This window comes from Notamacropus eugenii, chromosome 2 (assembly GCF_028372415.1).
Source record: "Notamacropus eugenii isolate mMacEug1 chromosome 2, mMacEug1.pri_v2, whole genome shotgun sequence".
Classification (NCBI taxonomy): Eukaryota; Metazoa; Chordata; class Mammalia; order Diprotodontia; family Macropodidae; genus Notamacropus; species Notamacropus eugenii.
The window spans coordinates 290,961,859-290,971,490 of NC_092873.1; positions in this window are offsets into that span (position 1 = coordinate 290,961,859).

Below are 9,632 nucleotides of genomic sequence, written 5' to 3' on the forward strand. Positions count from 1 at the left end.
TTTATTTCATATGATGATGTGTCAGCCTTTCTGAAACTCCTTTTCTTTGATTTTGCATTTGTTATAGTTTCTTTGAGATTACAATTGATATAATTTTTACATTTTTAAAATCCAGATTCAAAAAATAGAAGCGCTTTTCTTTACACTTCTTTTATAAGTTTACCTGTTTTGGTTATGTTAAAAAAATGAAAACAGTATAGTTATTTTTGACATACTTCTACATTTCACTTTTCAAGTATAAATTAAGATGTTAAAAACATTTGCAAACATAATAACAGAGCCACAAACTTGTTTCTTACAAAATCTTGTGTTTTGTAATTTTTTTACAGAGGTTACTTTTGTACCAATGTTTTGTATAGGTGACAAATTATGAAGAAGGATCCTTAAATTTTAACGTCTTTGGGGCCCAGAGGGTCTTGACAGGCTATTTCCCAAACTCTATTTCTGAACAAAATCTTCTTAAATAAGAGGCAGCCTCGTTACACTCAGAAGAGCAAGCTTTAAAAGAACTTTGGAAAAGCTTGACTAAGAAACAGGTTTCTGGTCTGTTCTATGCCAGAGTGTGAATATCTGATCGTGCCTTTCTGCCTTCTTCAAGTACTTCCTCACACTCTCGTCACCACTGCCACCAGATGCACATTTGCTTAATTACAATTCAGGAAGCACTCTTCTATTAATAAAGCCTAATTAATCCATGAGATGCACAGACCATTGGCATAGGGAATGCTGTTATCATAAGTCAGCTCTGAGCAGAAAGGAGTTAAATCTTGTCCATTGAGTCGGGCTAAGTAGGCTATATGGTCCCTGAAATATAATGTGAAGGGGATAGGATTTAGAGACAGAAGTGTCCCTCAAAACCACCAAGCCTAATCCATTAATTTTACAGCTGAAAAAGCCTAGAGAAGTTAAGGGACTTCTTTAATGTCATACAGATAGTGAATACAAGAGCCAGTATTATGATTCCAAGACTAATGCTTTCATGATGTATGGACTTATCCATGAATACTCAGTCATTTGCCTAATGGCCAATGGGTTAAATTTCAGAGGAAGATGCTGCCAATTGGGGCGATGAGAGTTTTCTATGTGATATTCAACAGATTTCAATCTCTTGAATCAGGTGTTTCCTCATATTGAAAGAACCAGCTATCTAGAAGATTCATCAGCAATTTGTATACTTCTCCTGGGGAATTAGAAAGGGAGGAAAGGAGCTGGCCCATGTTACTGAAAACTCTACCCACTGGCCCAACATCCGGGGGGATTTTCTCAGCCAATCTTGGGATCTATTCAACTTGGTTTGTTTATTATTATTTATCTAAGTTATACTTTGGTTTAGTTTATTTAGTTTTATTTATTTTAGTTATTTATTGAGCTTGGTTTAGACTGTAGGATGTCACCACAATATTTAATTTCCTAAGATATTTATTGAATCTTGGAACTTTTAAAGTTGTCCAGGACCTTAGAGATCTTCTAATCCAACCTCCTCATTTTATACAAAACAAAACTGATACCCAGAGAGGGAAAATGAAGAAATGATAAAAGAGAGAGTTTCAGAAAAACTTGAAAAGACTTGTATGAACTGATGCAGAGTAGAATAAGCAAAACCAGGAGAACAATTTATAAAATAATGACATTATCTGGACAAACAGCTTTGATATATTTAAAAACTCTGACCTCTGCAATGACCAACCAGAATCCCAGAGGACTGATAATGAATTATAAGTCATGTGTTGACTTCACTGATTTCTTTTTTAAAAACTTATTAATTTTTAACATTATTTAAAATTTTTTGAGTTCCAAATTCTTACTCCCTCCAACTTTCCCCCCAAGCCATTTATAACACAATGGTTCTACTATATTCGAATGATTTCTTTCTGGTTGCATGTAATATTTTCTCTTTGATTTGGGAGCTCTGAAATTTGGCTATATTATTCCTTGGAGTTTACATTTTGTGATCTCTTTCTGGAGGTGATTGGTAAATTCTTTCAACTTTGTTCAATTTCTATTTTATCCGCTCGATCTAAGGTACTGAAACAGTTTTCCTTGATGCTTTCTTGAAATACAGTGTCTTGGTTCTCTTTTATATACCATTTGATTATCTTTCCTCTATCCATTTTCTACCTCAATTGTTTTTCCAATGAGATATTTCACATTTTCTTCTATTTTTTCATTCCTTTTAGTTTGTTTATTGTTTCTCAATGTCTCATGGAGTCATTGTCCAATTCTACCTAATTTTTAATGAATTGTTTTCTTTAGTGAGCTTTTGTGCCTCTTTTACCATTTGGCCAATTCTGATTTTTTAAAAAAAGATTTTATTTAGTGGTTTTTGTACCTCTTTTACTGAGATTTCAGTTCTCATTTCATATTTTTCTTACATCACTCTCATTTTCCTCCATTTTCCCTCTACCATTCTTATTTTTTCTTTAACTCTTCCAGGAATTCTTGTTGGACTTGAGTTCAGTTTACATTTTTTTCTTTCTTTGAGGCCTTGATTATAGCTGCTTTCACATTGTTGTCTTCTTCTGAGTTTGCATCTTGATCTTCCCTGTCATCACAGCAGCTTTTTATGGTCAGATTTTTTTTTTTTTTGCTGTTGTTGATTACTCATTTTTACAGCCAATTTCTTGATTTTAAACTTTATTTTAATGTTAGGCTCAGCTCAAACTCATCTTTGGGTGGGGAGGCACTGTCTCAAGCTTTGTGATACAGTTTTGGGAGTCTCTAGGAGTTTTGGAGTTTCTAAGAGTCTTCAAGTTTTTGGTTCATTCAAGATAGTGTGATCCAGAGGAAAAGGTTCAGTCATTGCTCTCCTGGTCTGTACTCTTGTCTTTACCCAGGCAGAGCCCCTCTTTTCCTACAGCTACAAGTGCTAGGCATTCCTCTCCTTTCTAGAACTGCAACCTTTATTTGTGTATGGGCAATAGACTTACCAAACAGTGTCTGGTCCTACATCTACTGTCAGCTCAGGGTTCCCTATAATCTCTTTCTGAGTAGTTGTCCAATCTCCTTACCATCTCTGGTCTGAGAGCTCTTGAAGCTGCTGCTGCTGCTGCTGCTGCGGCAACCCTTTAAGGACCACTGCTGTTGATGCTACCACATGGGCTCTGGGCTAGTCCTCACCCCAGCGTCACAGACCTCTCTTGCCCATCTCCCAAGTTCTCTTGGGCTACAAACAATGTCTCCCCTTGACCTGAATTCTACTTTATTTTTACTTTATATTCTGCTTTAAGTCTAAAATTCTACTTTAATTTTAAAGCTGTATGGAGGGGAATATTGGAAGAGTTCAACTAGATTGCTGCCTCTCCTTTGCCATCTTGGTTAGTTCATTATTGATCTTTGCCCTGATTTCTTAGAAGTGCCGAAAGTCACTTAGTTACTTAGTGGCAGAATCAGGACTAGACTTCAAGTTTCTTGACTGCCAGATTCCACTGCTTTTTTTTAAAAAAAAATACTATTTTATTGATCTATTTTTAAAACTTCTTTCTCTTTTCTGAATATATCTTCCTCCTTCCCACTTTAAAGCCATCTCTTATAATAAAAAAGAAAAAAGTTCAGCAAAACCAACCAACACATCAATGGAGTCTGACAGTATATGCAATATTCTATTCCCACAGTACCCCCATCTTCACAAAAAAAGAGAGGAATACATTTTCTCATTTCTTCTATGGATTATAATGACAGTATTCTGATTCTTTAATTATCATGTTATCATCAGTTACATGGTTATAATAATTATATATATATTGTTTATATATAATATATTTATTATATGTTATATATAGTATAGTAATTATACATATAATTACCATATATACATATAATATTACGCATATAATTACTGTAAATATATATAATTACTATATATACATATATATTATACATATTGTTTCCCTGGTTCTATTTAAATCATTTTGCATCAGTTCACATACGTCTTCCTGTTCTCTGAATTCTTCACCCTCAGAATCTTCTGTAATAGCCATATTCCATTCCATTCCTGTACCGCAATTTGCTTAGCCAATTGATGGATATCTATAATTCTTTGGTAACAGACACACACACACAATACACACACACACTCACACACACACACACGGCTACTATTTTGGTGTCTATGGAATGGTTCTTTCTGTCATCCACCTGGTGAGTATTTGCCAACCAGAGGAATCTTCCAAAACATTTTTAAAGTCTTGTGGTAAAGGCACTTGGTGCTTGTGGAGAGGGGCAAGGTTGGAAACTGGGGAGGGAAGGAGAAAATCATATTAGGACAGAAGATCTGCTGCCTAAGCTGCCAGGGATGTGCTTGGCTGATTTAATAGGCCCCGATTGCTCTGTGACAAGAGCCTCCAGGGAGAAATTTACATTGGGAGCTGATTTAGGAGGCGATGCACACACTGGGGAGCCTGAAGGAAGAGGGATTTGTCTCTCACACTCAGCAGCATCTCACCTGCGAGTGAGTGATCTGCCTGCCCCCAGCACCTGCTAATTACTACAACGCAGAGAGCCACGTAATGAATGACTTTGACTTCAGTAGAAAGAATCCAGTTTCTGGCAGCAACATAGTAGGAAATAGTAGGAACCTAAACTGGAAAATGCTGGGCCCTAAGAGAGGAGGTAGGGAATCTGATATAATGCCAAGTGTTGGAGGGGATCATATGGGCTCAGACTAGAAGATATAAGACATCAGGGTGGGAGCTGAATCAAGTACCCTCTTCCAGTGTGTATATGTAGGGTGGTGGGGGAAGGCAAGGATTCTATGATCATAGACTTTAGAAAATGTGCCCAGTGTGGGTATATCTATTAGTCATCTTTGTTCTATAGATGTATATGTCTCTAATGTACTTACGAAGAGGTATCATTGGGTAATGGGTAGAGAACCAGCCTTACAAGCTTTAAGGAACTTGCATTCTATCAAGGAAGATGTGTATACAGCCCTGCCCAAACTAAATAGAACAGTTCTCTGAAGGACGGCCTTTTAACAATGCATGAATATAGAGTATGAGACCTTCAAATGACTAAGAAACCTCTAAGCTGGCATATTGCACATACTGTATGTTAGGAAGACCTGAATCCTGATTGGCAGAGAGACTTCAGGGAAGAGAGAAGTGGCGTATGGGAGAGAGATTTTGAAACAGGGTGCAGACTTTGGAATGACTAACAAGGATGGCTAACAGTAGGTATCTGGGGAAGTTGGCCCTTGATTCCCAGAGATTGCTAGGAGAGCTCTCCAGTGAGATTGTTCTCCCCTTGGTTGAGCTGAGATCTTATCTCTGTTCTGAGTTGAAGTGCCCATTTATTCTTGTGTATTCTGTATTCTGCCTTAATGTATATACTTTCTCCAATTTCTATCTTGCTGTTCACTTAGATAAACATGTCTGTTCAATATCTGCGATTTGTTTGTATTAAGTCTTGGGGGGTGGAGCAGAGTACAGTTGGTCTGGAATGAGTTTAACAGAGTCACTCAGTTCCAGTTCGGCAGCCAACCAAAATGCTTGTATTTACCACCCAGTAAGCAGACTTAAAATAGTTACAGAAAACATAAATATAGTTTAAAAGGGACAGCAGAGGCCCCTTCATTTTGCATCATCATGACTTGTAGAAGCAGGCTTACCCAACATCCTGCTCTCAGAATTTGGCCCTCAATGTCCAGTCCCTTGTTACACTTATACAAAATAAATGCATAAATGAGACATTGGGGAAGGGGAGAAGGGGGCTTCATACTTAAGGGTATGTTTACTTGTGGATATGTGTGTGAATGGTGGGGCAGGTAGGTGGCATAGTGGATAGGATGCTGGGCTTGGAGTTAGGAAAGTCTGAGTTCAAATTTGACTTGAGACACTTACTAGTTGTGAGACTCTGGATGAGTCACTTAATTCCAGCTTGCCTCAGTTTCCTCATCTGCAAAATGGAGATGATGATAATAATAGCACCTACCTCAAAGGGTTGTTGTGAGATCAGATGAGGTAATAATCATAAGCTTAGTACAATGTCTGACATGTAGCAAGCGCTACATAAATGTTACCTATTATTATTAAATTAATAAATGAATGAAAAAATATATTAAATACTTCTTATTTTTCAGGTATTCCATTAATCACTGGTGATACAAATAGAAAAAGCAAAAGAGTACCTGTCCTCAAGGAGCTTACTTTCTAAGGGAAGACAACCCATATAGGGAAGCAGTAGTTGGGGAGGAGTGTTTTGGACAAGAAAGTCACAGGGACAGCGTGTGGAGTCAGAGTAATTGATTAAGGAGTCCTTTTTAAGAGTGGTAACGTTGATTGGATTTGTATTCCCAGAGTGAGGGGAGGAAAAGCAAGAGAGGAAGGGTACTGTGGAAAACATGGTATAAAGATGACCTGGGAATGGTAGTAAGGAGGGATCTGTTGATCTGGAAATGATGAGGGCTCACTAATGGCCTGAAGCAAGCTTTGAAGAAAGCTGAGGAAGTAGGGATAAGACGAGAGTGAATTCCTTTCATGTGAGACTGGCTGCCAAGTTAGAGATGAAATATTATTTGAGAGGGACAGTAAGAAAGCCAGTTTGGCTGGACTGAAGAGTTTCTAAAGAGTTCTGAATGAATAATAAGGATGGAAAATTGAGCTGGAGTTATGTTCTGGAGGGTTTTAAATGCCAAACAGGAGTTTGCATTTGACGCTAGAAGATTTAATAGGGAGCCATGGAAATTTATTAAGTAGGGGAGTGATGTGGCCCACCTGGGCTTTAGGAAAATTACTTTGGCAGCTATGTAGAGGATGGACTGGACATGAGAGATACTTAAGACAATAAAGCCAATTAGGAGACTATTTTTTCCTGACATTTTTCTTTGGGGGATTTGTTTCTCCAAAAACTGGGAGAAATTTAAGTTCCCTATAAAAAACTCTCTACAGAATGATCTTGGAACTCATGAAAAAGGTGGGGTGTCTTGTAGTTTATTCAGAAGATTAGCTTTTTTGAGGCCTCAGATTATCTTTATCTGTGTTGGTGTCCTTATCTTCTATCTCCCCAGTGGAATGTAAACACAGTGGAATGAAGGTAGGCACTATTTTTTAAAAATTTATCTTTGCATCCTTGACATGAGCACAGTACCTTGAACACATCAGGTGCTTAATGAGCTTTCATTAAATTGAATACTACCACCCTTCATATACATGCATAATCCACCACTCTCCTTTTCATCCCTGTTCTTCTCCTGTCCTCTCTCAGTACCGTGTCTTTGTTCATATCATCCTCGTTGCCTAGAATGAATGTCCTTTCACTTATGCCTCAGCCTCTCAAAGTTCCTCCCCTAAATCAAAGACTGCCTCCTTCATGAGGTTTCCTAACCTTCCCCTACTGAATCTACCAAGCTGGATCTCGTTGTTATTGTCCAGTCATTTCAATCATGTCCAATTCTTTGAGACCCCATTTGGGGTTTTCTGGGCAGAGATACTGGAGTGGTTTGTCATTTCCTTCTTCACCTCATTTGACAGATGAGGAAACTGAGACAAATAGAGTTAAGTGACTTGCCCAAGGTCACACAGCTAGTAAGTGTCTGAGGCTGGATTTGAACTCAGGAAGATGAGCCTTCCTGACTCCAAGTTCGGCACTCTATCCACTGTACCACCTGTCTGCCCAAGCTGGATCTATCTTTAAAGTTCATAGAGAATTTTATTTTGTTTTTATGTTTCCTTTGCACTCTTCACATCCTCCTTTGCATCATAGCTATTCACAATGCATCTTTCCTTCCTTACCCCCTCACTTCCATCCATTAGATTATGAACTCTTGGAAAGCAAAATCACCATATCTGTCTGTAAGGGTGGAGATCAAATGGTAACCTCCCCAGTTAAAGTAACAAGATGAGACTCCCTGATAACCTTTGTCAGGTGAGAACATATCTCAACTCAATCAATCAAAGGTCTGAATTAGGTGTATCTCAGGACTGCACAATAGGTTTGGGCAGATTGGTTGAGGGACTTGGTCACACTCTATGCAGTTTGTGCAAAACTGGCAAGGAAGCTACTTTAGAATGGAGGATTCAAGCATCTGCTAGTATAGAAGGAGTCGTTTCAGTCAAGCTTCTGGGAAGGGAAACCCTTGAGGAGTAAAAGGGAAGAGTGGCCCTCAGCCTCAGCCTTGACTGTCCCTTGGTTAGAGGAGGACCTTGTGAACTTCAGGAGACTGGAAGGTTCAGACTTTATTGATGTCTAAACCAGGCAACATGGTAGGAATGGCTGATGAAGTCAGTATCTAGACTGGGGGCTCATGGCAAATCAGCCACGTTAAAAAAAGTCAGCTTGAAGACACTGCAAGAAGCTGAGCACCGATGCTGCACTATACCTAAGGTGTGTGGGGGGTTCATGAGTTACCTCCAATCACACGTGTTCCCTCAGGCAGAGCCCAATTTTATTGGGCTCTATGGTAGGAGAGTACAAAGCAGTCCCTCACAGAGAACCAACTGTTTTTTTATTATATTTCCTTAGTAAATATCCTTACCTCCTAAGTGATATCAATGGATAATAAGGGAAAATGCTGGTAGGGGCTTCTGTTCAATAGGACTAGAAAGACACTCTTCTCTTTCAGCCTTTTAGGGTTAACCCCAGAGCCCTGAAGGGTTGTAGTAATGACAGTGTAGGGAATTCGCCAGCCAGTGGGAGTTCTCATTGCAAATGTAGTTCTGTAGTATCGTCAACCTGAAAAAAACAGTACTACCAAAAAAACAATAACAAAGGTCTTTAATCTGAGGAAAGGGAGCTGAAATTTGGGACATGCGTTGCACCTGTGTCAGGATTGAACTCTGTAAGATGGGTACTATTATTATTTCATTTTCCATGAGGAAACGAAGACTGAAAGAACTAAGTGACTTGCCCAGTGTTACATTGCCCATATGTAACTGAGGCAAGATTAGAACTCAGGTCTTCTTAGTTCTACATCCAATGCTCTATTATGCCACCTAGCTAGGTATGGAATGGAGTTAACAAGCCATGTCAACTTGAAGACAGTTTCTTTCAATTCAGTTCAATTCAAATAAACAAATAGTTATTAAGTACTTACTATGTGCAAAATACTGTGCCAGGCACTGAGGGAGATCTAGAGCCCCTTACATATGGGAACATATGGTTGGTAGGAAGTCTTGTATTTCATGCTATCTGACTGGGATGAGTGTATTGCCAGAAGTCCCACTGAAGGACTCCACAGTTTAATAACAGGATAAGATTTCTTTCTTTTTTATGTAGCATTTTGAATTATGACATTTTTTATTACAAAGTCCAATTTACGCATTTAAAAATCTAATTCTATGCACATGTTTTCATTTGTACACATACCCTACACACTTTTCATCCAGATGATGGAGTTGACACATTTATCTAACTAGAAATGACAAGGTTATCTCAACTCTAAAGAGAAATAGCAAGATTTTATCAATGATAAAAATGTTAATATTACAAAATCAACAATACATTCTGTAAGAACCTTTTGATTTTGTTGGGAATGAAGAACTCTCTCAAACACTTCTGTATTTGCACCATGCCAGCCTAAATCACATAAGTCTTCCAACTCTACTTTTCCATGCGTATGATCAATATTAAACTGGCTGTAACTGATTTCACAAAGAAATGAAACACAGGTAGAAGTCTGATGGTACTTACATACTATA